Consider the following 25,742-nt stretch of genomic DNA (forward strand, 5'->3'; position numbering starts at 1 on the left):
TCACAGAGGCGGGACCGCCCCATGTTCCCCAGGACAAGGCGGGCAGTCTTCAGGAGGAGGGCTGCATGAAGGAAGTAGGCATCCACTGGGAAAAAGCAGATACAGGGAAGCCCAGCCTTCGAGGAGACGCTGGGTTCGCACCAGCAGGACTGAGCCAGTGCCGGGAACACTGTGCCCAGGGCCAGGACGCTGACGTCAAACTTACTGAGAAAGGGAAAAGGGGGCTTGTGTTCTTTGTGAAAGGCTAGTTCATATAAAATGGACTCTTTTCACAGTGGCCTGTGTGTGCTCATCCCAAATGAACGCTCTGCTAGAGGAAGTGGCATGCCTCAGCAGATCAGCGTGCCCTCTTCATCCAGTGTGAGAGCTTCTAATGACATCGGGTCCCAGCTCTTTTTCACTGCAGAGCATCCTGCTTGTTGTTCCTTCATGGAACCCAGGCTTTGAAAGATTTTCTCTAGCAAATGAAGAGTATTCATTCAGAAATAATCTATATTCTCATATTTATTCATCAAAGGAAGACATTTATAGTTGCCAATTAAAGCGTGAGGTTTCAGCATCACCACACCCCAATCCATCATCCCAACCAAAGCAGCGAGAAGGTAGCTCCCTCAGTCATGCTCATGGGTGTCCTCAGGGCAGTGGAACGGCCCTCGGCGCTCAGAGGGTTCCCTCTCCAGCTTCTAGGGTTCTGGGACTGAGGCTGCAAACAGCTGGCTCTGGCAGATCTTGCATGGAAAACATTTATTTCTCTTGGCTTGCAAGATCCCAGCCAAGGCAGCAGGGGCCTCTCAGTGCTTCTTGCTGCTTTCTGCATTGATTCCTTCTTGTCTGAGTGTGAGAGGATGGTCCCTTTATACACTTCTCTTTTCCCTGGTCCCCCTTTCCTGACACCACGGAGGAGCAGGGGAGAGCCATGGACCGACTGGCGGTGGCGCTCCTGAGGGCAGGCATTCTTGGCAGGGACACCCAGTGTCCTCCGAGGCCCTTCCAGGCAGGTGGAGGCAGGGGCCCTACTCTGGGGTCCTGGCACTGGAGGACAGTAGATGGGGTGGGGGAGGGGCACGTCCTACACTGCCGGGCAGGGCTGAGAGGCTATTCCACGTCTGCCTTTGGCCTGGAGGATCTGTCTGAGCTTCTCTTTTGTGAGTTTGTCCGACAAATGCCAAAACCCGCTTCTCTGGGGGCACAAGCACCAGCTGGAGAGCAAGACCCCCGGCCTGGCAGGGGCCTGGGTGGCTGTAGGCTGTGGTGAGGCCCGGGTGTGCCTAGACCCCAAGGGGAGGTCATGAGTGTTGCACGGTGAGGGTTGCGACACACAGCAGGACTGGACAGATGCCCTCGGTGTGTGGTGCATGCTCTGAAGAAGACCCCTGAGGCCGAGCACCTGCCTGCTCCCACGTAACCTGCACCTGAACCTGGGCTGGCCTGCTGCCAGCAGGCGAGGCTGGCTGTGCTAGGAAGGGGCAGGTCAGACGGACGGAGCAAAGGGAACCAGCTTCTTGCACATCGTGGGCAATTCAGGCTTTTCCCATGAGCTGAACGTGCGACCTCTCCCTTTCCCTGGCATCCCAGGCCGGGTGCAGCACTCAAGGGGTGAGGGAGGGCGGGCCACCCCCCGCCTCGTGGCTGAGAGCAGCCTTTACTCCCCTGGTAGGGGGTACCGTTGACCTCAGGGCTATATTTTGATTGCCAACTTTGAGAATGAGAGTGATATTTTTGCGTTGGATCCACTGGGACAGGTGTTACCCATTGGAAGAGAGGCAAGTGGACATGCCTGTAGCCTGCCGGCAGGGCGAGCCCTGGATGAATGAGGAGGGGCCCAGAAAGGTCGCCCCAGGGCCGGGATGGAGCGGCTGACCCTCGCTTGGCTGCTCTGCACACCCTGGAGCGAGGCCCCCGCCTCGGGGGCAGGGCGAGCTGCGCAGTGTCTTTGTCTGAAAGATTGTGATTATAATAAAAACCAAGGCCACAAAGCAGAGACTGGCATTTAGATTCTTTCTCAGAAATAATTTTGTTCTTTACACCTTAAGAGCCCCTTAGGCCTGGGTCTGACGAGTCATAGCCTTTGCTCCCCTCGCGATGGAGAGGAGCCTGATCATTTGTTCAACAGCGAGTGGGAGCCGCGTTTCTGTGGGGCCTCTCGTCACATTTCTCGGAGGTCAAGAGCAAATGTTTTGAGGAGTGTGGGGGTTGCCTTCACTGGGAATAAGGAGGGAGGCTCTGGGGGCTCTCAGCTCTCGGGCCCTCTTTTCGTTGTGCTGTGAGCACAGATTTCCCTTCAGTGGATCCTCGGCAGAGAAGAGGTGCCACATTGTCATAAAGAAATCTCTGCAGGTGAGTGCCCTTAACGGGCCCTGTCTCCACATCCTTCTCCGCGGGAACTCCCAGGCTGATGCCCACGGCCACCCAGCCCTCTCCTTCACAGTCTACAGCTGTGGCCCTTCCAGCTTTGCTGCAGACCTGGGAGGCAAGCAGGCCCTGGCACACAGGCTTCAGCCTGCCCAAGAGGCCGCTTCTGTTTGTGCTTCTGCGGCCTGACGGCAGACACAAACTCCGTAGCAGGAATTTGAGGGGAGCAGGCAGCTGCCATGGGGAGGGTGTGCAGCACACACTAGAACAGACGCACCCTAAGAGTCACTGAACTAAATCAGTGCTTTCCTGGGTGCTGGCGAGAGGTGGCCGTCTCTGCAGGTCATTGTCAGGTGGCCGTCCATGCCTGCTGTGCCCTGAGGGGCTGAGGCCGGGACAGTGATGTCAGAATAGAGCAAACAGCGCGCTAATTAAGCCAAGATCCTCCAAGTTCCACAAGCCGCTTACCAGAAAATCTTTGACACCTGAGTGTGACTTCTAGGTTTTTTTTCTTTCACTACAGATTGTGTCTCAGTGTAGTCACTGCTAATCAGACAATGTCTGCACTTTGTCAGAATACCCACTCAGTGAAGTCAAAGGAGCGTGCAAGGCCCTTCTGGGAAAACAAAGCGAAACCAGTCTCAGTGGTTGGACTACGTGGGGCAGCAGTGAGCATCAGTAGATCCCTGGACTTACAAAACCCACGGTAGTTTTTGTTCTCTCCTGTTCCACTGGGTCCAGGCCAGTAGGCAACTTCTGACGCCCCAGTTTTCTGATCTATGAAACAATGTTTAAATCCCCTATGGCACAGAGCTGCCCGAGGGTTAGGGGGATGAAGTTAGAGGCAGAGTCCCCACGAGGGTCCTGGAGAGCAGCAGTTGCCCAGCGCGCTCTACTGGGAATCCGAGCTGTCAGTACACGTGTGGGTCCCCAGCACAGGGATGCCTAGAGGGAGACATAGGGGCTTTTCTCCAACAGGTTTTATAATTTGAAAAAGCTGTGAATTAAGTAGTAGTAAGAGTAGTAATAAAAGTGTTGGTGAAGTGGGTACATGTGAAAGCACCTCCCAGGCGCCAGGTCCTGTGTTCAATACCGAGAGCCTGGCTTCTCAGGGCCTGGTCCTGACCAGCAGTGTCCACCCGACACTGTGAGAAATGCACATTGTCTGGCCCCATCACACGCCTGCCTGATCAGAGCCTCTGGGATGGGGCCTGGGAGCCTGCCTTGAACAAGCCCTGCCCTGGTTCCGATGTGGCTGAGTTTGAGCAGTGCTGTTGCACACGTATGATCTTGTAGGAGTCTGTGATGTGGCCCTGCCATCACATCACTTTGTGGGCCATGAAATCAGGGCTCAGAGGTCGGATGGTTGTCCTAAGGCCAGAGCTGGCTGTTGGTGAGCTGGGACTCCTTCTGGGGGAAGCGGCTGGTTGGGCTGGAACTGTGATGAGGGACTCGGTGTAGAGGCCGGGGGAGGAGGAGTGTAGCATTTGTCCACAACTTCGTTTTACTCCAACAGCATTAATTGTTTGATCCGACTCCTAGTGGAGGCACGTTTTGTAAACCAGTTTATAGAGAGGAAAGTGTTGTGTGCATCCACCTAGGAACTGATGTTTCAGAATGATGTTGAGGATAGACATGAATCCATAATTTGCTGAGCGACGGCTGTGTGCTAGTCAATGCACACACTTTATCTCACTTAATGTTTGCAATGAGTCTAAAAGGTGGAAAATTATTATTCCCGTTTTATGGATGAAAAAAACTAAAGTTACAAGGGGTTAAATAACACAGAAATCAGAGAGGTAGCAAGTATGGGTACATGATGCAAGTACTAATATTTCTAACCCCTAAAATCAAATTTTCTGCAGTATAACTTTGACTTTTATCTGTTTACAAACAAAAATAGAAGCACAGTACTTGCTTCTAAATCCACTGTCCCCCACCCTCTGGGAATGTGTTACAGCTGAGGAAGAGAAGCCCCTTCCAGACAGGTCTGCGGGGTGGGCCTGAGGGTTACGTGTGCTGCATCTGCTGCAGACTTCTGCATTGGAACATTTAGTATGTCTTGATTTCATTTCATTGTATTTCATAAATGTTTCTTTCCTTTACTAACTGCAACATTATAACAATAATTGAATGAGAAAAGGGTATTAAGAATCAGATTATGAATTTTATGAATAGCACTAGCAAAAGGAATTGGACGAATTAGGGGGAAGAAAAGGCAATCTTTTTATGGTACTGAAACCTAGAAGAACGAGAATCCCACAGGCCGACAGCAGTGTCCTTGAACTCTGTTCATTCATCCGATGTTTACTGAGCTCCTGCACTGTGTTAGGCCCTGCTCTGGGGACAGGCATGCACCAGTGAGCAAAGCAGACAGGACCCCCCCTTCACAGAGCTGATGTTCTAGCGACCTAGTGACGAGAGGTCAGAAACAAACAAAAGTAAACTTACAAGTGCCCAATAGTGATAAGTGATAAGGAGAGAAATAAAGCTAGAAATAGGTATGGGGCATACCATTTTAAATAGAGTGCGCATGGTAGGGCTTGCTGAGAGGATAACGTTTCATGTCATGAAACTACGGGCCAACCCAGGAAAATCTCTTGAGAAGGAGCTTTTCAGGAAAAGGAACAGCCAGTGCAAAGGGCCTGAGGTGGGAACTCACCTTGTGTGTATGAGGAACATGGAGGCCGGCAGGACTGAAGCAGGAGCTCTTCGAGTGTGGAAGCAGGAAATGGGGGTGAGAGGTAACAAGACGGGCAGGTAGGGAGACCCCACAGGACCTTTTAGGGTATGACAATGACTTGGGCTTTTTCTTTGGGATGAGAAGCCATGGGGGTGTTTGAGCGGAGAAGAGAGACCATCTGTCTATACCCGGTCAGGAGGGCATGTGGAGGGCAGTGGTGGAAACAGGGCCACCATGCTGGAGGCTGGTGTAAACCAGGAGAGGCAGTGGTGGTCTGGACCGCAGTCACAGCTGGGAAGTTAGTGAGAAGTGGGAGGTGAACATGGCTTTTGGAAGAATGGCCAACAGATTTCAATTGTGGGTGTGAGAAGAGCATAGACGGGAAGCACCCCCTGGGAGATGGAGTTCCCACTGGCTGGGGAGGTACCGTGTGTCAGAGCAGCAGGTGGAGCTGGGCTTTGGCCCTGGCAGGCTCGCAATGCCTGGTGGCTCCCAGGTGGAGGCACCGAGCAGGTGGCTGAGTGTGCACGTCTGGGCTTCCAGGGAGAAGTCTGGGCTGAGGACAGGAATGTAAGACATGGTCTGGGCGTTAACCTCTCAGCAGCGAGGAGGCCGGTGGCGGCCTGAACAAGAGCAGTTTCGGGGGTGCTGGAAGTGAAAGCTCAGGGGTGTGGGCTCGAAAGAGAACCGGAGAGAAGGATCCAAGTGACACACCCAGCTGTGCTGCTGGAACGGGAACAGCGGGCACTGTGCAGGGGGCACGAGAGGGCTGGCGGGGTGCCGCGAAGGTTCCGTTTCTCCATCTGGGTGCTGGCTACACACTGGCCAGCGTACCCATAAGCGTACATCTCAGTGAGTGAACACTTAGTCACTATGGAGTGTCACGCTGATGGTTCGTGCACTTTTCTCTTGGTATGTTATGCTTCAATTAAAAAGTTTAAAAAAAGATTATGGGAAGAAGGAAATTGGGTATGGTGCATCGAGTTATTTTGTTTGAAGAGTTTCACTGTAAACAGAAAGAGAAATGGGTGGTGGCTAATAGGAGAGATGACGTCAAGAGATTTTTTTTTAAGTGGTGGGCAGAGTGGGAAGTGCAAGGGGCCTCCCTTCCTGGGAGCCCGTGAGTTCATCTGGAGCGGCAGGAGATGGGTGGGAGCTGCAGAGCCCTCATCTGCGAGTGCCTGGTTCCGAGCGGCACAGGAAGCTTGGCTGAGGGCGCAGGTGTTGAAGTTGGAGGAAGAAGGAGGAGCAACAAGGCGGTGCTGGGGCCCAGGGAGCACGTGGCAGGGTCGTGGCACCTAATGGAGGTGAGCGTGCCTCGGCAGCCAGGCCGTCTGCAGGGCTCCAGGGCTCCTCCAGACACATTCTTTGGTGCACGCACAGCTGAGGTAGGCAGAGCGGAGATGCACCAGGGCTGCCAACTTGTCTTGAGAAGACCACAAAGCAAAAGATGCAGGAATTCAGGGACATAGATAAAGGAGCAGTTAAGACTATGATGATAGGCTGTGGAGTCTGAGCGAGATGAGAAGGGAAGGGAGATGTGAGGGCAGTGGGGGCCAGTAGTAAGCTCCCGTGCACCACACGTTCTGTGCTCGGCACTGTGCTGGATTTCACACACACTTGCCCTCACTCACTTCCTGCAGCAGGCCTCTGAGGAGGGTGCTCTTCTCCACATTCAGATAAAGAAATAGGCCCCGGGCCAGCCCCATGGCTTAGCGGTTAAGTGCGCGTGCTCCGCTACTGGCGGCCCGGGTTCGGATCCCGGGCACACACCGACGCACCGCTTCTCTGGCCATGCTGAGGCCACGTCCCACATATAGCAACTAGAAGGATGTGCAACTATGACATACAACTATCTACTGGGGCTTTGGGGGAATAAAAAGGAGGGGGATTGGCAATAGATGTTAGCTCAGAGCTGGTCTTCCTCAGCAAAAAAAAAAGAGGAGGATTAGCATGGATGTTAGCTCAGGGCTGATCTTCCTCACAAAAAAAAAAAAAGGAAGAAAGAAATAGGCCCAGAGAAGTCAAACAGCCGGTCCCAGGGCACATTTTCAGTGGCAGAGCCTGGGTCTTGCCTCCCACCCGGCGTCACTGCCCACCTCTGGGTTGGTGCTCAGTATTATGTACTTGGTGACTGATTCCACTCAAATAGGTGGGAAGAAGAAACCGTGGATCTTGTTTTAGATCTTATGAATCCCGTATAGGGAAGACGTATATTGTAGAGTCCTTTCCTTCTGTTTTCTCAGTGAAATAACAGCCCTGATTATAGCTCCCAAAGATAGGTCTGTCCTTCCCCCATCTGACTCTGTTAGGGCTGGATAATGTTGAATGATGGGAGAACCAGGCGGTCCTGAGTGACGATATGTACTAGAGGTGCTTCTTATTTCTCCTGAATCTGACTTTCTCCTGCAGAGTAGAAATATAAGTCAAGTACGTTGCAGGCTGTTCCTTTTCCCCTCTCAATAAGTGGCTCTGCAAATTCTGTGAAGGTGAAGGGAAACAATTACGGGATTTAGGGTGTGAAAACCTGTCACTCAGATAAGCCCTGGTAGAACCACTGCTGTTCCAAAGGGAATTAAATATTTCCCTCTTGAATCTTTACCCTGGATATTAATATTAATTGCTTATGGCCAGTTTGTAGGATTCTTGTCAGTATTGCCAGCTGATTTCCCCAGAAGAACCCAAACTTTTCTATAATCACTATCAAGATGGCGTGCCTCTCGAAGAGAGTGAGGGCATGGCTTCCCTGCAGACGACCAAATAACGCCATTTGTCGGGTTTCATTTTCATAGTTGTGTTCTTGAGACACCATGTTACTGGTGTTGCAAAAGAATCAACCAGTGGGACAAGCAGGACTTGGATGACTTGCCCCATCTTCCAATTTCTTAATATTGAAAGAATAAGCTGATTTGCCCTTGGAAAAATATGAGGTTGGTAAGATGATTTGAAAATAGGGAGCAGGAAATGGGGACTTCTACTCATTGCCTAGACTTCTGACCTCCCTGAAGCAGGAATAACTCGATGTTTTATGTTTATTTGTTTGTGTGTTTATTTTACCAAGAGCTTCTTTGAGAGATGATTAAATGTGAAGCCTTGCAATCCCAATCTTCACAGCATTTGCTTCTCGACACTCCCTACACATGCTTTTATCTACCTGTGGTTTCTGGGTATTTGCTCTGCTTGCCCCCAGACACTGCATTCAGACTGGTTCCAAAGCCGTGGCCTGGACATGTGATTTCTGAGTCCTCACCCTACCCACCAGCCCCTCGGATGGATTCAATGGCCATCGACCGGCCATCTTCCTCTTTGCACATTTAGGCTCTGTGCTGACCGTGGGGTGTCACTCACTGCCCACAAATGTTGTGGCCTGTGCAGGAGGCCAAGGAACACCAGCCCTTGTTCCCATGTGCAGAAAGCTTCAGGGCGCTGCAGGGGGCTACATGCAGTGTCTGGGGTGTGCTGATGGCGATATGATTGTTTCCTCCATGGAGGTCAGGGAAGAGATTGCCCCTGAATTTCCTCCTCCTTTCTTCCTTCTGTCCTCCCAGCCCATCACCCAAGGCCTTCTCACGGTCTTCCAGAATGCATTTGGAGGAACCGTCCCGGCAGCACTCCCCAGGAGACAGATGATGGGTATCCACTGTGCCTTCGTCTGCACATGAAAGTGCAGGTTGGGAGGGCAGCAAGTGTGTGCAGAAGAGACCCTGGCTTTGTGTTCCAGGAAGGGCTGCGTGTGCTTTGCCTTGTTCCTTATTTCAGGGTGTACTTTACTCCCCCAGGGACTGCCTCATTGCATCTCATGTCTGTTTCTCAAAGAGTTGCAGTTATCACAGAGTGCAGCATTTCTTCCCAAGTGTCGGTTTTGGCCTTATTCTCCAGGAGATGCTGAGGCTTGGAGGGAGAGTGCAGTTACTGCACAGTGACTGAGCGAGTCCTTGGCCCGTCAGAGCTAGCATGAGCTAGAACAGAGCTAGCATGAGCTAGAACGCAGGCCACTGCTTCTCCTGTGGGGCCCTGAGAGACTCCTCACACCACAGCGCTATGGCTGGTAAGCACGGAGCAGAAGGGTCTGCCAGCCTCTGGACTCGCCCCAGGCTCGCTAGGACATGGAACCTGCTGCAAGGTTGGGGTACTAATGCTTTATTTGGAGGTACAATCCCAGGCCCCTGGAAATGAGGGGAGAAGGAGACAAGGCGTGGAAGGGAGGAAAGGAACATGAGTGGCTGCCTTACCATGCTGGCCACCACTTCCCGTGGGGGCAGCTGGCTGCTCACCACAGCAGACAGGCTTGACCGATACACGGATGGAGTGACAGGCTGCTTGGAATTGTCTCGGAGGGGAGGCTGGGGGCAGAGCAGGCAGTGACAAGTGTGAAAGGCGTGAGGCCGAGGGACTCTGAGGCACAGGAGATGTGTCTGATGTCCCTCCTCCTGGAAGCAAGAGCGCTGAGCTAGAGTCGCCTGGGCATCCAACAACCCAAGGTGTCCCCTTAACCCCCCGAGTGGCCGCCCCTCCTCCAAGGATGCGGGAAGTTTGGAAAGGTAGCATGTAGACTCATTCTGGTCTGGACCAGACCTGACACCAAAACTAAACTAGGTGATATAATTAGCTGACATCCAGCCTTTCTTCAAATTGCAAACTGTGTCAGCCAAACCAGCACCCACATTGGAGAGGACGATCCTCAGCAGGACACCCCTGTCTGGGCCCGGAAGTGCTGCTGAGAGCAGCAGGGTCCTGCTTGGGTGAGGGCAGTAACCCTCCACGGGCCGCCCAGGCCAGGCCGCGACTGCAGTTGGGGCACTGCGGGGTGGGGGGTGCACTGCAGGGTGGGGTGCACTGTGGGGTGGGGGGCACTGCAGGGTGGGGGTGCAGGCCCCTTCACACCTATGGAACTGGAGTGACAGCAGTGGTGTTGCCCTGAATACCAGTGAGGTGGTGTGCAAAGTGCTGTATATGCTCCTAATTCTCCAGCAGTCCTGTGAAACTGGCACTAGCATTATCACCGTTTTATAGATGAAAAAGGCATGTAGACCCTGTGCAAATCAGGATCTGTGCTAGTTTTAAATCCTTCAAGTACACCCAGAGCCACTTTTTCAAAACAAGTGTACAGCGGGTTTTATTTCACCCTCACGAGGAGCACTGAAGGAGAGGCAGGTTCTGCTGGGCCCAGCCAGAGCAGAAGCTGAAGGCCAGCAAGGCTGTTGAAGGAATTCAGGGACACGCAGCAGGTTAACTGCGTGCCAGGACTGGGCTCTCGGGGTGAGGGCATGAGGAAGCACGAGGATGCCCAGAGAGGCCCTCTGCGGCTGCTCACATCTGCCTCCTACAGATTCTAGTGTAATCTCATTCATGGTCAAGTTTTTTTTTTATTTTCAGTTTAATACTGTTTGGTTTTGGTTTACTACTCTCTCCATGAGAAAATAATTTTTTTTAATTATTTTTTTATCAGTTATTCCCCATTTATCCTTCCAACAAAGAATCAGTTTTATGGCTTCAAAAATTATCCTGTGTACCTATGGGGCCGGCCCAGTGGCATAAGCGGTTAAGTGCGTGTGCTCCGCTGCTGTGGCCCAGGTTCGCCAGTTCAGATCCCGGGGGCAACCAACGCACTGCTTGTGGAGCCATGCTGTGGTGGCGTCCCATGTAAAGCAGAGGAAGATGGGCACAGATGTTAGCTCAGGGCCGGTCTTCCTCACCAAAAAAAAGGAGAATCAGCATCAGATGTTAGCTCGGGGCCGATCCTCCTCACCAAAAAAAAAAAAAACAATTCTCCTACGTATCTAATTGTTTGTTGTAAGAATCAGTCAAATGATTTCTTTTCTATGTCTTCATTTAAAAAATGTTGAACTACCTGGGTATGAGATATGTTATTGTACATTTCTGAAAATTAGGAAAAAGGGAAAGGGACGGGAAGAACACCCCCCAGTATAAGCAACGAGTGGTTGTTCCCTCCTTTCCACATGTGTGTTTGTGTCTATTTGCTTGTTTAACACCATTAATGTGAAGAGGATTTTCGAACTTTTCTTCGTTTGAAAATAACACTCAGAACAGTACACAAACATAATTGTATAGCTTAACAAATTGTTTTAAAGCATACAGCCAAGTAACTATCACTCAGGTCAAGAAATAGAATATCCACGGGATCCCAGAGACCCCTCCCAAGCTCCCTGCTGATCACAAGCCAGGTCTCCCCACCCAGTGCCCACTGTAATGACGTCTATAGACTCGCCTCCTTGTGAACCTTTATTACCCCCTAAGCTTGCATCTCTCAGCCTTCATTTCTTTATCTTTCCTTACTGTACTTGCAAAAGCAATATGATTATAAGTGACATCATTATCTTGTGTCGGGTCTCTAAGGGAAATTTCCAACTTTCATTGTTAAGTAGGATCTTTTAGATATCTAATTTTTTAATCATGAATGGATGTTGAATTTATCAGAAGCTTTTTGTGCAAATGAAAAAATTATATGAGTGTTTTCCTTTAATCTACAATGTGGTTAATTGCATTGACTGATTTGAAAATGTTAAACCAACCTTGCATTCTTAGAGTAAATCCTAATTGGTCAAATTTTTATATGTTGTTGAATTTGTGTGCTTCTGTTTTGCTTGGGATTTTTGCATCTGTGTTCATGAGAGAGATTGAGCTATATTATCCTTTCTGGTAATTTCTTCATTTAATTTTGATAGCAATATTATGCTCGTTGTAAAGTCTTGTCTTTTTTTCTGTTCTCTGAAAGTTTGTATAAAATTAAAATTAATCGTTTGTTGAATCTTTGGTAGCACTCACTGGTGGAGCTATTTGGGCCTGAAGCTTTCTTAGTAGGAAGATTTTTAGTTACTGATTTCATTTATTTAGTATTAATAAGTCTAATTAGGTTGCATTTTTGCAAGTTGTATTTTTCTAGAATTTTGTCACTTTCATCTAAATTATCAATTTTATTAATCTTTTCAAAGTATGGATTTGAACATTTCCTGTTTCCTTTTTTGGATATAAATAGAAGGATGGATGGATGGATGGATGGATAGATAGATAGATAGAAAGACAGATGGACAGAGACAGACAGACATAGCTCCAAAAAGACAATGTTGTTATCATTTTATCTTGTCAGTATTTATTTGCATATACCCACATATTCCACTTACTTCGTTCCTTATTTCTTCCTGAATCTTTATTTTCCAGCTTGAATAATTTCCCTTTTGTCTAAAGAACATTCTTTAGATTTTCCTTTAGTATGGATCTGCTGGTGGTAAGTTCTCTCTGTTTTGTGTCATTGGAAATATCTTTTTATTACCTCATCCTTGCAGATGTTTTCACTAGGTAGGGAATTCTAATTGACAGTTCCCTCTTGAGTGTGTTGAAACTTATGATAAACCCATTCACTGAGTTATAATATTTTTTATTTTTAATTTACCAATTCCAGAATTTCTATGTTTCTTCTTTTTCCAAACTGCTATAACTCGTTTTATAGTTTGCAATTACCTGCAAAGATTTTCAAACTTTTGTTTCCTTGAATAGTAAGCAGTGGTATTTTATAGTTGTTTTATATGCCTGATGGTTACAATATCTAGGACCCCTGTAAGTCTGTGTTTTTGTTTCTCCTTTTTCTCACACATGGTATATTTTCTTAGATATTTTTGACTGCATGTTCATCATTGTTTTTGAAAAAAGTATTCATAGGAATATTTTGAGGATTAGGATGATGCCACGTTCCTTCAGATATTTCCTTCTTTGGTTTTGCAAAGACATGGGGCACAAAGAATTCAGGGTCTCCTTAGTCCAAGCTCAAGTTTTGAGTTGATGCAAATCCAGGCTGTCATTCATGAACAGGCAGGTATATTTCTGCTTCGCTTTTGCTCCTATGGTTTAGCTCTTTGGTGCTCCATCCTATGGCAGGGGCTGGTTTGCCAAGATCTCCCCGTTTGGGGGCTGGACCCATGGCATAGCAGTTGAGTGTGTGTACTCCACTGCTGGCGGCCCGGGTTCGGATCCCGGGCGCACACTGATGCACCGCTTGTCAGGCCATGCTGTGGCGGCATCCCATATAAAGTGGAGGAAAATGGGCACAGATGTTAGCCCAGGGCCAGTCTTCCTCAGCAAAAAAAAAAAAAAAAGAGGAGGGTTGGCATGGATGTTAGCTCAGGGCTGATCTTCCTCACAAAATAAATAAATAAATAAAATAAAATAAAATACAACCCATTTAAAAAAAACAAAGATCTCCCTGTTTGGTGGGCTGTGACCCCCCAAGGTAAGCAAGAACTCGCCCTCTCAGGCACCTCTTATGGGTCAGCAAACATCACCAGGGCAAAAGTGTCTCCAGGCTCCTGTTTCAGCCTCTAGATTCTTGTCCTCTTCCTGGTCTTGGCCTAATAATCCCTCATGTACTTATTTCTTTGATGCTTTTTAAAGTACTTTTTAATATTTCCTCAAGGATTTTTAGCTGTCTCCTGCAGAAAGGTTACTAATGACATTATCAGAAGCAGAAATATGCATTTCTCTCTTTCCTTAATTGTTTATACAGAGAATGTATTCCTCTTATAACAGGAATATTTCTTTACTTAGAAAATGGAAGGCTTGGTTGAGGAACTTCATCTGCTGCTTGAATACCCATTCTTCCTGGTGCTGACAAGAACTTGAACTAGCTCTTTGCTCTGCTTGAGTGGCCAACTGCAGTGCCCCTGAGGTTGGTAAGGGGTGTGGGAAAATGGGACAAAGCCCATCATTGAAACTCAGAGGAAATAGCATCTCCATGTAAATGATATAAAGCACAGGGTGTGGCACTTTGTAGGTGCTCACTAAGTCCTAGGTGCATTTGTGTCTGATGCAGAGATCTGCACACTCATTTTCCGCTTGGCCATTTCGTACAGATGAATTGTGTGGCTTATAAGTGTAGTATCACCAAGGGTGTCCAGACAGAGTTGGGAGGAGTTGGCCATAACTGAGATCAAATCAAAGCTGCCAAATACTCTGGACACATGCCCTGTACAGGTTTGTGGGCAGCTAGCACTGACTCCACTTGGGGGCCTCTGGCAGACAGTGCTGGTCTCACTCCTCCAAGCTGTTCCACCAAGGAGAGGTACTGTCAGTTGCAGGTTGAGGGCTGCTCCCCAGGAGTGTTCATTCTCTGGCCCTTCTGGCTTGTTCCTGCATCACAGGTGGAAACAATAAAGACAGCAGCGGCCTTCGTGGGGCACTGCCTCAGAAACAAAGTCAAATCACACAGATGTAAACTTGATGCTGCAGAAGGAAGTAGGTTGACAGAGGACTGGGAAGGCAGAGTGGGCCAGAAAGCCTTGAATGCAAACTAGAGTCTGTCTATTAACAGAGCATTTTAAGCCAGAGAGTAACAGGTTGTAAGCAGAACACGATGAAGAAGAGAGTCAGAAAGCACAGTGTGGAAACAATATGTTCTAAAACAGACTCACCCTTAGACCAGAAAATCTTTTCACCAGGAAATCGGCAGAAACATTTGTCAGGCACTGTGGAGTCTCTGTGGATATCTGCTGTGCACCCGTGGGGTCAGTGGAGATAGATGGAGGAAGACACGGGACAGTTCATCTCCCTCCAGCCTCCTGACAGCCAGAAGCACAGTCACAGCAAACCTTTGATTGGCATGATAATTGAGATGGGACTTTTTCAAATGTTTGAAGCAAAATGTTTTGGATGTTTTCAGAAGCTGTCACCTGTCCGTCTTTCTAACCGTTTATCTCACTGAAACAATCCAGCTTTTTCATGTTCTCATATCTAAACCTTGTCAAAAGATAAAATTTTGAAATGTTCATTATTCTTTTTTTTTCCAAAAGTCGTGTGCTTACAACATGACTAAGCATGCTCATTACAAAAAACTGGACCCTGCGTATTCCACTCACTGAATGGTGTTGTTTGTAATCATCAAAAAGTCTTAGGGTTAATGTTTTATGTACTTCACCATGTCCCTCTTTTGTCCTCAAGTTGATTATTCTCGCGTGTCCCCTAATTTACGGTAAATTGAATCCCACCCAGTGAATGCACCTGCAGGCACTAGCAGATTCAGAATTAGCACAAGATCTAGCTTTTTACTTGAGAGTCGCAGGTCACCCAAGGTGATGCGTGGGTAGATAGAGGTTATCTGGTTCAGCAGGGTAACTACTAAAGCCATACCATCTGTGCTGGAGTTGGGGAGAAAGACCTGGTGAAGCGTGTACCAGCCCCAGGAGGTGTGAAGAAGCAGGAGGGATGGGACCACATGGGAAAGAAAATGCTACAAGGGACAGAATGGATGGGAAGGACTAGGGACAGGCCCACCTCAGCCTCCCCAGGTGAGTGATGTGTACGTGATGACGAGGGAAGTGCTGGCACTGCGAGAGCCCAGCCAGGGGCGAGAGCGGCGTTGGCTTAGAGACTGACAGATTAAAAAGCGTTGCTAGAGGGATGGCCCAATATCTCAGATGGCTGTACATGAACTTGCCTTGGGGAAATGTGCAATGGCAGCTCAATGGCCGTCAAGTTGTCTCCCTCACCCTGTTTTGCACCCTCCTCCCTCTCTCCCTCTCCTGCCCCTTCGCTGTCTCTATCTCCATATGCATAGTTAATGTGCTTATTGTAGCTTCTGAGAGCTGATTTGCAACTTCTAGATTTAAACAATTCCGTATAAATATTAATGATCCGGTGCAGCCAAGGCAGATCAGATTTCTGATCCATTTTCCCCCTGGCATCGGTGCTGGAGTTGTGTTGCTGATTCTAACTTGTTCTGGTGTGTAGGGGAGTGGGTGCATTGTGTCTCTTTTGCTCCCTGGAGCATGTTGGATGGACTTTTTTTCTGTTATCGGTGATGCATTGTCTCAGAAATTAGCATCTTGATGTTGTGATTGTCTGTAGCAGGGAACCCCCATGCTGATTGTCCAAGGGCAGAGCCCACGCAATGCCTGCACGTTCAGAATCTAAGGGTAAAATTGCAATGTATTCAACTGTACATTCTTCCATCTGGCCTTATGGCTCACCTCAAATTCCACTTTCAAATGTGTGATCTTTTTGTTTTTAGACACTGCATGTAAAGATTTGAGGATATAGCATGCCTCTAAAAGCAGGGTTGTTCACGTTTCTTTTGCATCTCTTTTAAGACCGAGGCCCTCTGCATGGGGTCCTGTGACATCCTGAGAACTAAACAGAAGGTACAGTGCCAGGAGCTCCCGGTTTTGTGAGGTAGCCATGCCTATGAATGCTGAGTCCAGCCTGGCCAGAGCCTGGGACACACACTCAGCCAAGCATGCCCTGATTGATGACAGAGGCACCAAAGGATCACCACAAGTGTCTCTGGGCGCAGCCAATGGACAGCCCCTACTGGCCTCAGATGGCCTCGAGTCTGGTCTCAGGGCTCCATGTGTGTCACAGGTGTGCCTGTGACTGTGTAGCCAGTGGGATGCCCCTGCTTCCTGAGCTGGGAACAGGCCAGGGCTCCCGATCCATCTTGCCCCTCATCACATGAGGTACCACCTTGCATGGAGGATAGCAATTTCTTGTGTCGCAACTCACATGTATATTGCTGCAAGGTGAACATTCAAGTTCAAGAAGGGTTGTGATGAGTCATTGAGTGATGAGCACATTATAGATTTTCATAGAAATCTAGGGCCGTTTTTGGTACATCTGTGACATTTTGATTTTAACATTAGTGGAATTCAGTCTTTCTAGCTGTCAGAGACCCCCTCACTGGGCTACCTCACCCATCAGGCCAACTGTACATGGGCATTTTAAAGGTGCTTATAACATTACCATCTGCACGTCCACCATAAAAATTGATACATCAAGAGGACAGGACCCCACCTTATGACTCTGGAAGTGGCTACTCTTGGCCGTGCCCCTCTTTTTTTGCTTCCTTGACGAGCATTAGCTTTTTCTGGCACATTGAGAATTATATGAATCCCAGATATAGAGTTTAGCAGATGCCAAATTTAGAGCTGAAAAGATTACCTTAAGCATAGCATATACTATGACCAACAGAGCATGTGTTATATTCCTCATCTTAATTTTTTCTTCTTTCCTTTTAGACAGGGCACTCTTTATTTTTAACCTGTCTTGATTGTGTATAAAATCGTAAGGAGTCTTTGAAACACACCACAGAATGTGTTTACATCGGTCTGTATCTACATCCATCTGAGCTTTACACTGCGGCAATGTTCAAGCACACACAAGGACAAAAAGCATGGTGAGCCCCACATACTCAGCTTGTGAGTGTGTAGGTGAGAGCTGTGGGGCTGGTTGCCTCAAAAATAATTCAAAGACAAATGATGAAGCAATGAGTTCTTGAATGACATGACCGTAGATCGCTTAGGGGAATTGGAAACAGCAAGATATGTAGGCAGAGAGAAGTGTTTTATACAACTGGCCCTGTTCTGGGGTATAGTAAAATGCAAGTGGTAAATTTATGAGTATAAGTCAGCTGCTCCTGGGGCCAATCACGTCTTTTGGCCATGACCTGGACCCTTCTCATCTCCCATCCCAGCACAGCTGTGGTTCTCCCGAGAGCTCCGTGGTTTGAGACCACTTTAGCATTCACATCTCAGCTCCCCCTACAAGGCCCAACCTCCAAGTGGACAGTATCACCCCTCTGGAGCCCCCTGACACTGCCCACTCCATCCAAACTGAGTGGGCATTTTCAAAGCAAACCTGAACCCCAAGGCTTCCCCATTACCCCCATTCTGCCAGTACCCCCAACCTCCTGGTACATCGCTACCCTCCAAGGCCACCTGTCTTCATCCTAGGCCCGCACTACCCACCACCACCAGATGGAGTCTCTGGTAGTCTCTTCTTGGTCTCCAAGAAAGCTACAGCAGCTTCTAGGCTGTCCTGATATTGCTTACAGGCACAGAAAGCACCAAGAACAGACTGGCAGTACTTTGTAGTCATCGCAGGAATTCTTCTAAACACAGTGGAGACGTGGTAAGTAGGTGGAGAGAAAGGGCATCTTGAGATTATCCCTAGAACTCAATTTTAAAATAATTTTCTGCATTCCTGAGATAATTTTGAATAATTTTGCCTGGTCCTTATAGGTGTATAAAGTGCCTTGTGTACCTTTGGAAATGACATGCAGTGTTTGAAAACCAAAACGGTTCTTGTAAGTGACACATCTTCCTTCCAGAGTCATCTGTGTCCATGAAACGATTGGGGATCACCCGCCAGGGGCGCGTGGGAGCCTGTTGATGCATGTAGCATTGACACGAGGGAGCAAGTGCCAGTCAGCCAGACCTCGGGTAACAGCCTCCTCTCTGATTCCATAGCGGCGTGGCCTGAGTGACGCGCGCCACCCACACAGGAAGCTCAGATCTGTGCAGCGCCTGATTGCTCTGGCCCTTAAGCTGGATTTTAGGTAATTGGCAAGGTATCTAGCAAGCAACACTCATGGCGTGGCATGATTTATTATGCATGAATGTTGAATCATGAGAAAGGGAGTTGCCCAGAGTTCAGCTGACATGCTCGAGTCTGAAGGAAGCAGAGCCCTGAATGCAGCAGCCTGGCCTCGCCCTGCCGGATGGGCGCTCTATATTTGCCCAGGTACATGTGGGTGTTCTTTGCCAAAGTTGTGCTTGTCGCTTCCCTGGGAGGAGGCGATGTGTGCAGGGATAGAGAGAAGCCGCTCTGGGCAGCTTTGCCTTCTAGGGAAGGTTTGTCTCTTCCCTGCGGGCCCTTCTGCCTTGCTGCAATTACAGAAGTGGGAGGACCTGGCATCTCAGCTCTCTAGTCAGAGGGACATTTTCTGTCCTAGGCGGGCTCTCTCAGGCGTGATTCCTGGAGATTGTCTAGAATCTGCTCCAATGCATGAACCTTCAGATGCTCAGGAGATTCTGGGTGCTGCCTGACAGTGTTTTCTTTATTTCTATTAATGGAGCTAGTATTTGTCCACATACGAGGCTCCAAACCACTGCACGGATGCCCGGGCCTCCCTCCCCTCTGCCCACCACATTCTCTGGGCTATGAATCCTCAGATCCTCTCTCCACAAAGCTCTTGTTGTCACTGCTCCTCTTGGTCCCTTTGCCCTGCTCTAGGTCCTCATGACCTCTTTTCTGAGCCATTACACACGTTCCAGCTCATGCCTCTGTCTCCAGCATCTCCCCTTCCTAATATGCCTCCCAGGGCCCCAATTTAATATTCCTGCTGCAGATAGGCCCATGCCGGTCCCCAGCTCACAGACCTGAGTGCTCCCACTGGTCTGCAGAACAGACTAGAGCCCCTCTGCCTGGAGGCCCAGGGCCCTCACAACTGGACTCAGGTCTCCGCTTCCAACAGCCCATCCTCCCACAGCCCTATGACCCACACCCACCCCCTGGGCCCCCGTGCTGCCTCCCCAGGAATCCTTCCTTGGCCCTCCCACCCTGCAGGCTTCCATGTGGTCTACAGAAATCCATGCCCTTCCTTTGTGACCCAGAGACTCGCGCAGTGCAGCCCGTCAAGGGAAACACTCTTGTCTTTTGTAATTCTGTTTCTGTTCCGTGGCACCCATCTGAGACATGTGTGGGAACCATCTCTTGGCTCAAGACTCACAGGGAATCAAACCAGACCCAACAGGGAATCAAGCCAGACCCATCTTCCTGTCAGTGTCAGACGTGATCCTCAGGAGGGGATGAACCTGTAACTCACGAGTTCTAAAATAAAATACAGGGGACCCATGAAGCCCTCACTGCTGTCCTGTAATTACATATCTTCATGAGAGTGTTCTTGCTTTATCTGAGTCCGTTGCATAACTGTGCTGATGGTTACAAAACCGCCTAATGGCAATAGCAAGAAAATATTACCCTGGTGAATATTGCGTTGATTTACCTATCAAATTCTGTAAGCATATGATTGGTTAAATGCAGACAAATTCTACTTGCCTCCATTCTTGTCAGAAGAGCCTTTCATGAGAAAGGCCAAGTCTTTCTGAAATTCTTTGTTCCCCCTCATCACCGCTTTAGGAGCAGGGAGACCCCAAAGTGACTTGATATATTTCACCAAAGAGTGATCTCTTCCCCAAATAGTTCTGCTTTTTCGTTAGATAGGAACAGCCTGACTCCTGTGGAAGGTTTTGGTGAGGTAATGTCTTTGATTTAGGACAGAGGACTTAACCCTTTGGTTCCAGGACAGAATAGGCATGCCACAGACACTATCCCCCGCCGCCCCAGTCTAATTGGGAATATCGTGACTGGCTATCTGACATAAACCTCCAGTGCCCTTGTCTTAAAGCGGCAGAGGAAAGAAGTGTGCACGCCTCATGCGTGACATGGAACATCACAAGCCATGAAACTAAAGAATGGCTTTGGCAGCAGGACTTAAAAGTGATCTTGGCACAACCTTTCATTAACCTGCAAAATGATTAATTCTATTTCCCAGTAATTTAAGACAATTCAAAAGCTAGGGGGAAAGGCTTAAAGCAGAGTCAACTTTAGATGTTTCTATATATATCTGAATTCAGAACTATTTCCCCTCAGCTCCCAGCATAGAATTATAATAATAGTTTGTCATCATCACAAACCATGAATTAAAGGTTTCAGCTCATGGTGGTCTATGAACAGATAAGAGTCAAGAACTCAGAGTTGAGGAGGTTCCCTCATCTAGGCACATCACTGTCAGCCACTCAGGGACAGGACACATCACCCACCATCCACCCTAGGGACAGGACACCTCCCCAGGCCCACCCTGGGGATGGGATGCCTCCCTCATTCCACCCTGTCGACAATGACAGTGATGGTGGCCGTCATCACCTGAGCACTTACACATGCCAGGCACCATGCTAGGCATTTTATGAGCCTATTGCACATGTCTCTCCACAGTTCTGAGACGAAATGTGGAGGAATGCCTTACAGATGAGAAAACTGAGTTTCAGGGAGATCAGGTCACTTGTCCAAGGCCCCAGAGCCCTAAGGCAAGAGTGCAGGACACAGACCTGGGCTGGAGACCTGACTCAGAGCAGACACTTTCAACACTTGGCTGAACTGCCTCCCCACAAAGCAAACCAGAAGGTCCCCATCTCCATGCTATTCAGATAAAGGGTCTGGGTACTTGGGGTTGGGATTTTGGAGACCACCCTGGTGACATTCATTCCCAGCTGTGTGACTCTGAGCAAGTTACTCACCCTTTCTGGGCCTCCAAGATAAGACAAGACAAGATGAGATAAGGCTAATGATGCCATCTGGTACCACAGACAGAGTTGCTGTGTATTAGACATGGATGGCAGCGGGTGAACATGCTCTGCAAAGTCGGAGGAATGGCGCCATCTTGCCCTGGACAGCCTGTCCTCGTCCTTATCTGCCTCCTTGAACAGAGTTGCATCCCCCACACCCAGTACGATCTTCTTGCTGGCCCCATGGCCAGCTTCCTATGACAGACCTGACCGTGGGGATACCAGGGCCACCAGGATAGACTGTAAACGCTTTAACTTGCCAAGGCAAGAACTTGCCAGCAGCCTACCCGTGGTGTCTTGCCGCACCCGTGCCTGCGCATCTGCCCGTTGCAGCTCCCAAAGCCCCTGCGCCACCTCACCTCAGAGCCTCCGCCCAGAGGTGCTCCCTTCACACCCGCCATCCTGTCACTGCACAGTCTTGGTAACATCTTTCCAAAGCCCCTCTGGATGGCTGAGTCCCACTGCCTGCCATGTCCCTGTAGCCCCTGGAGTAAGCTCTTCTCCAGTTTCAGTGAAGGGACTTCAGGGGATGTTTCTGGTTTGAACCATGACCCCCCAGTGACAAGAATGTAAATAAGATTTGGAGTCTGAATTCTTAGCATCTGAAGACAGAGAGAATGGGCTTGGATGGAGAGGGTGTGCTGCCTCCCAGGTCGGGTGAGTGCTGCTCGGGGCTGATGCAAGTTCGTAAGGGAGAAGGCGCTGGTGATCAATTGTGGATGGGGCTGTGCATCACTTACAACCTTAGTATGCATTATTGGAGTGTGTGGTATGCGTGTGATCTGTGGCCTGGGAAAGGAGTGTAATAAATACACGCTGTTTGTTTGATTGGTTGGTTGGTGTAAAGACTAAAACCAGAGGGCAGCATCCAAGAATAAAGGAGCCTGGCATGCAAGAGAGCTTCTCCCTTAACCTCCCACCTCACTGGTTGAAAAAGGCAATTTGAGGGGGACTAAGTTAAATTCCTAAGTTACGATTCTGCAGTGGTCAGGGCCATGTATTCAATTAGACCTTAGAGATGGGGATGAGGAAAATGCAAGGAGAAAGGGCCACTTACATGTGGCAAAGGAGCTACCTGTCCGCTCAGAGCCTTCTTGGAGGTTGTCAGGGTATAAATAAGACATAAATATAATTAAAGTGCTAATTGACAGATTGTTGTCAAGGAGAAGTCCTGCTTCGCCTTCTTAAATGCTCAGAATATATTTAGAATATTTATTATGCATAAATTAATGTAACCCAAAGGCATGAGCCCTCCCTTTCAACACAGGCATTTTGGGGAAAGAAATGAACAGAACATAACAATACCTTAGAGTTTGGACCATGTGTGGGGAAAAGTCCTAAAAAATGTGAATGATCAAGTCTTTTTAATGCAGCGTTATTGCCTTCAAGGACTTCTATTATCTAGCAGTCAAGTAATTCATACTGCAGAGGGGTTCTTTCAGTGGCCTACTTTAATACATGAAAGCTGATAGCCAAAATTAACAAACCATTTGTACGTGTTTATCAAGTCCTTAAAGACATTAGTATCTTAAGTAGGTAAGGCAGCTTCTTTGCTAATGTTTTAACATCCGTTTAATTGGTCCACACAACTTTCTGTCCATCCTGATAGCCTGCCCCTTGTGTGTGATGCTCCTTCAAAGCTCCTGATACCCTCAAACCCATCTGAAATGAGCCAGGGGAGGGGTGTTACTCCAATGTGGCCGAAAGTGGGGTTCTGAGAGTCAGAAGCAGCCCACAGCCCACCTGAAATTCCGAATCGTTGATTCAGCCCAGGGCTTCTGAACCCAGGTTCCGCCTTTTCTAGGTTCCTCTCAGCAGCTTGTACTTTCCTTCCTGAATCAGGTTCCTATCCTGATGTGTGAGGCCACTTCTGAATTACCTGACATCCCTGTGGAGACAGTGGCGCTTACGGGGGCCTGAGAGCACCAGGAAACCATGCTGTGCCCGCTCCATCATCCTCATGGACCTACGCAGGCTTCCTCCCCGTCCATAAGCCACCCCAGTTCCTCTCCAGGCAGTGTCTCCTCCCAGGCACCTTTGCAGAGGGGACACAGGTCCTCAGTTTACCCCCACACTGCTGTCCCTGAAATAGGCACCCAACAGAATGTCAATGGGGTCTTTCAACTTTTGCCCCCTCCACTCAACATGCTGCTCCCCAAAGTCCCAAATGTCCTTCTTTCAGCTCAGAGAACATGGGATTGTCTCTCCTCTCCCACCCCACTCTCTTCCTCTCCTCCTCTCTTTTCTCTAGACCCCTAAGAGGTTGAGGGAGATCATTTGGAACATCCATGAGATAAGATGGGAAACGAATTGCATCATGATTTTCACCAGCCTCTAACTAAAATTTGACATTTCCTCCAATTATGAGGGTAGGCAACAAACCACATTGTTGTGACTTCGTCACCAGCAGAAACCACAGATGTCTTCACATTACGTGACAGTTGTTGAAGATATCTCGAAATATTGTTTATGTTCATCACTACTTTGAAAACCCAAACCCAAGTACAGGCATACCTCATTTTATTGCACTTTGCTTTATTGCGCTTTGCAGATATTGTGTTTTTTGTTTGTTTTGCAGGGAATGATTCGCCCTGAGCTAAAATCTGTTACCAGTCTTCCTCTTTTTTTTTTTTCCCTCCCCAAAGCCCCAGTGCCTGGTTGTATATTCTAGTTGTAAGTCCTTCTAGTTCTTCTTTGTGAGCTGCCACCACAGCATGCCTACTGACAGATGAGTGGTGTGGTTCTGCGACCGGGAAATGAACCTGGGCCGCCGAAGCAGTGAGAACACCAATCTTTAACCACTAGGCCATCAGGTCTGGCTCGTAGATATTGTGTTTTTTACGATTTGAAGGTTCGTGGCAATCCTGCATCAAGTAGGTCTATCAGTGCCATTTTTCCAATAGCACTTGCTCACTTTGTGTCTCTGCATCACATTTCGGTAATTCTCACAATATTTCAAACTTTTTCATTATTATTATATTTGTTATGGTGATCTGTGATCAGTGATCCTTGATGTTACTATTGTCATTGTTGCAGGGTGCCACAAACCGTGCCAACATAAGATAGCAAACTTAATTGACAAAGGTTGTGTGTGTTCTGATTGCTCCACTGACCAGCCATTCCCCTATCTCTTTCCTTTCTCTTTGGGCCTCCGTATTCCCTGAGATACAATGATATCGAAATTAGTCCAATTGGTAACCCTACTATGGTCTCTAAGTGCTCAAGTGAAAAGAAGAGTCACACGTCTCTCACTTTAAATCAAAAGCTAGAAATGATTAAGCTTAGTGAGGAAGGCATGTCAAAAGCCAAGATAGGCCGAAAGCTAGGCCTCTTGTGCCAAACAGTTAGCCAAGCTGTGACTGCAAAGGAAAAGTTCTTGAAGGAAATTAAAAGTGCTACTCCAGTGAACACTCGAATGATAAGAAAGCAAAACAACCTTCTTGCTGATATGGGGAAAGTTTTAGTGGTCTGGATAGAAGATCAAACCAGCCACAACATTCCCTTAAGCCAAAGCCTGATGGAGAGCAAAGCCCCAACTCTCCTCAATTCTATGAAGCCTGAGCGAGGTGAGGAAGCTGCAGAAGAAAAGTCTGAAGCCAGCAGAGGTCGGTGCATGAGGTTTAAGGAACGGAGCCATCTCTATAATATAAAAGTGTAAGGTGAAGCAGCAAGTGCTGATGTAGAAGCTGCAGCAAGTTATCCAGAAGATCTAGCTAGAATAATTAATGAAGGTGGCTACGCTAAACAACAGATTCTCAGTGTAGATGGAACAGCCTTATATTGGAAGAAGATGCCATCTAGGACTTTCACAGCTAGAGAGGAGAAGTCAGTGTCTGGCTTCAAAGCCTCAAAGGACAGGCTGACTCTCTTGTTAGGGGCTAATGCAGCTGGTGACTTTAAGTTGAAGCCAGTGCTTATTTCCCATTCCAAAAATCCTAGGACCCTTAAGACTTATGCTAAATCTACTCTTCCTATGCTCTGTAATGGAAGGAAAAAAGCCTGGATGAGAGCACATCTGTTTACAACATAGCTTACTGAGTATTTTAAGCCCACTGTTGAGACCTACTGCTCAGAAAAAAAGATTTCTTTCAAAATATTATTGCTCATTGACAGTGCACCTGGTCACCCAAGAGCTCTGATGGAGATGTACAATGAGATTAATGTTGTTTTCATGCCTGCTTACACAGTATCCATTTTGCAGCCCATGGATCAAGGAGTAATTTTGACTTTCAAGCCTTCTTATTTAAAAAATACATTTTGTAAGGCTATAGCTGCCATAGATAGTGATTCCTCTGGTTAAAGTTAACTGAAAATCTCTGGAAAAGATTCACCCTTCTGGATGCCATTAAGAAAATTTGTGATTCATAGGAAGAGGTCAAAATATTAGCATTAACAGGAGTTTGGAAGAAGTTGATTCCGACCCTCATGGATGACTTTGAGGGGTTCAAGACTTCAGTGGAGGAAGTTGCGGCAGATGTGGTGGAAATAGCAAGAGAACTAGAGTTAGAAGTGGAGCCTGAAGATGTGACTGAATTGCTGCAATCTCATGATCAAACTTTAACAGATGAGGAGTTGCTTCT

General features: G+C 48.1%; 1 protein-coding gene across 1 annotated transcript in view; it reads left to right on the top strand.

Moving 5' to 3' along the window:
- Positions 1–25,742, top strand: part of SYNDIG1 (synapse differentiation inducing 1) — a 117,038-nt gene that overhangs the window by 33,363 nt on the left and 57,933 nt on the right. The window lies entirely within an intron of this gene.

This window comes from Diceros bicornis, chromosome 19, assembly GCF_020826845.1.
Source record: "Diceros bicornis minor isolate mBicDic1 chromosome 19, mDicBic1.mat.cur, whole genome shotgun sequence".
NCBI classification, from domain to species: Eukaryota; Metazoa; Chordata; class Mammalia; order Perissodactyla; family Rhinocerotidae; genus Diceros; species Diceros bicornis.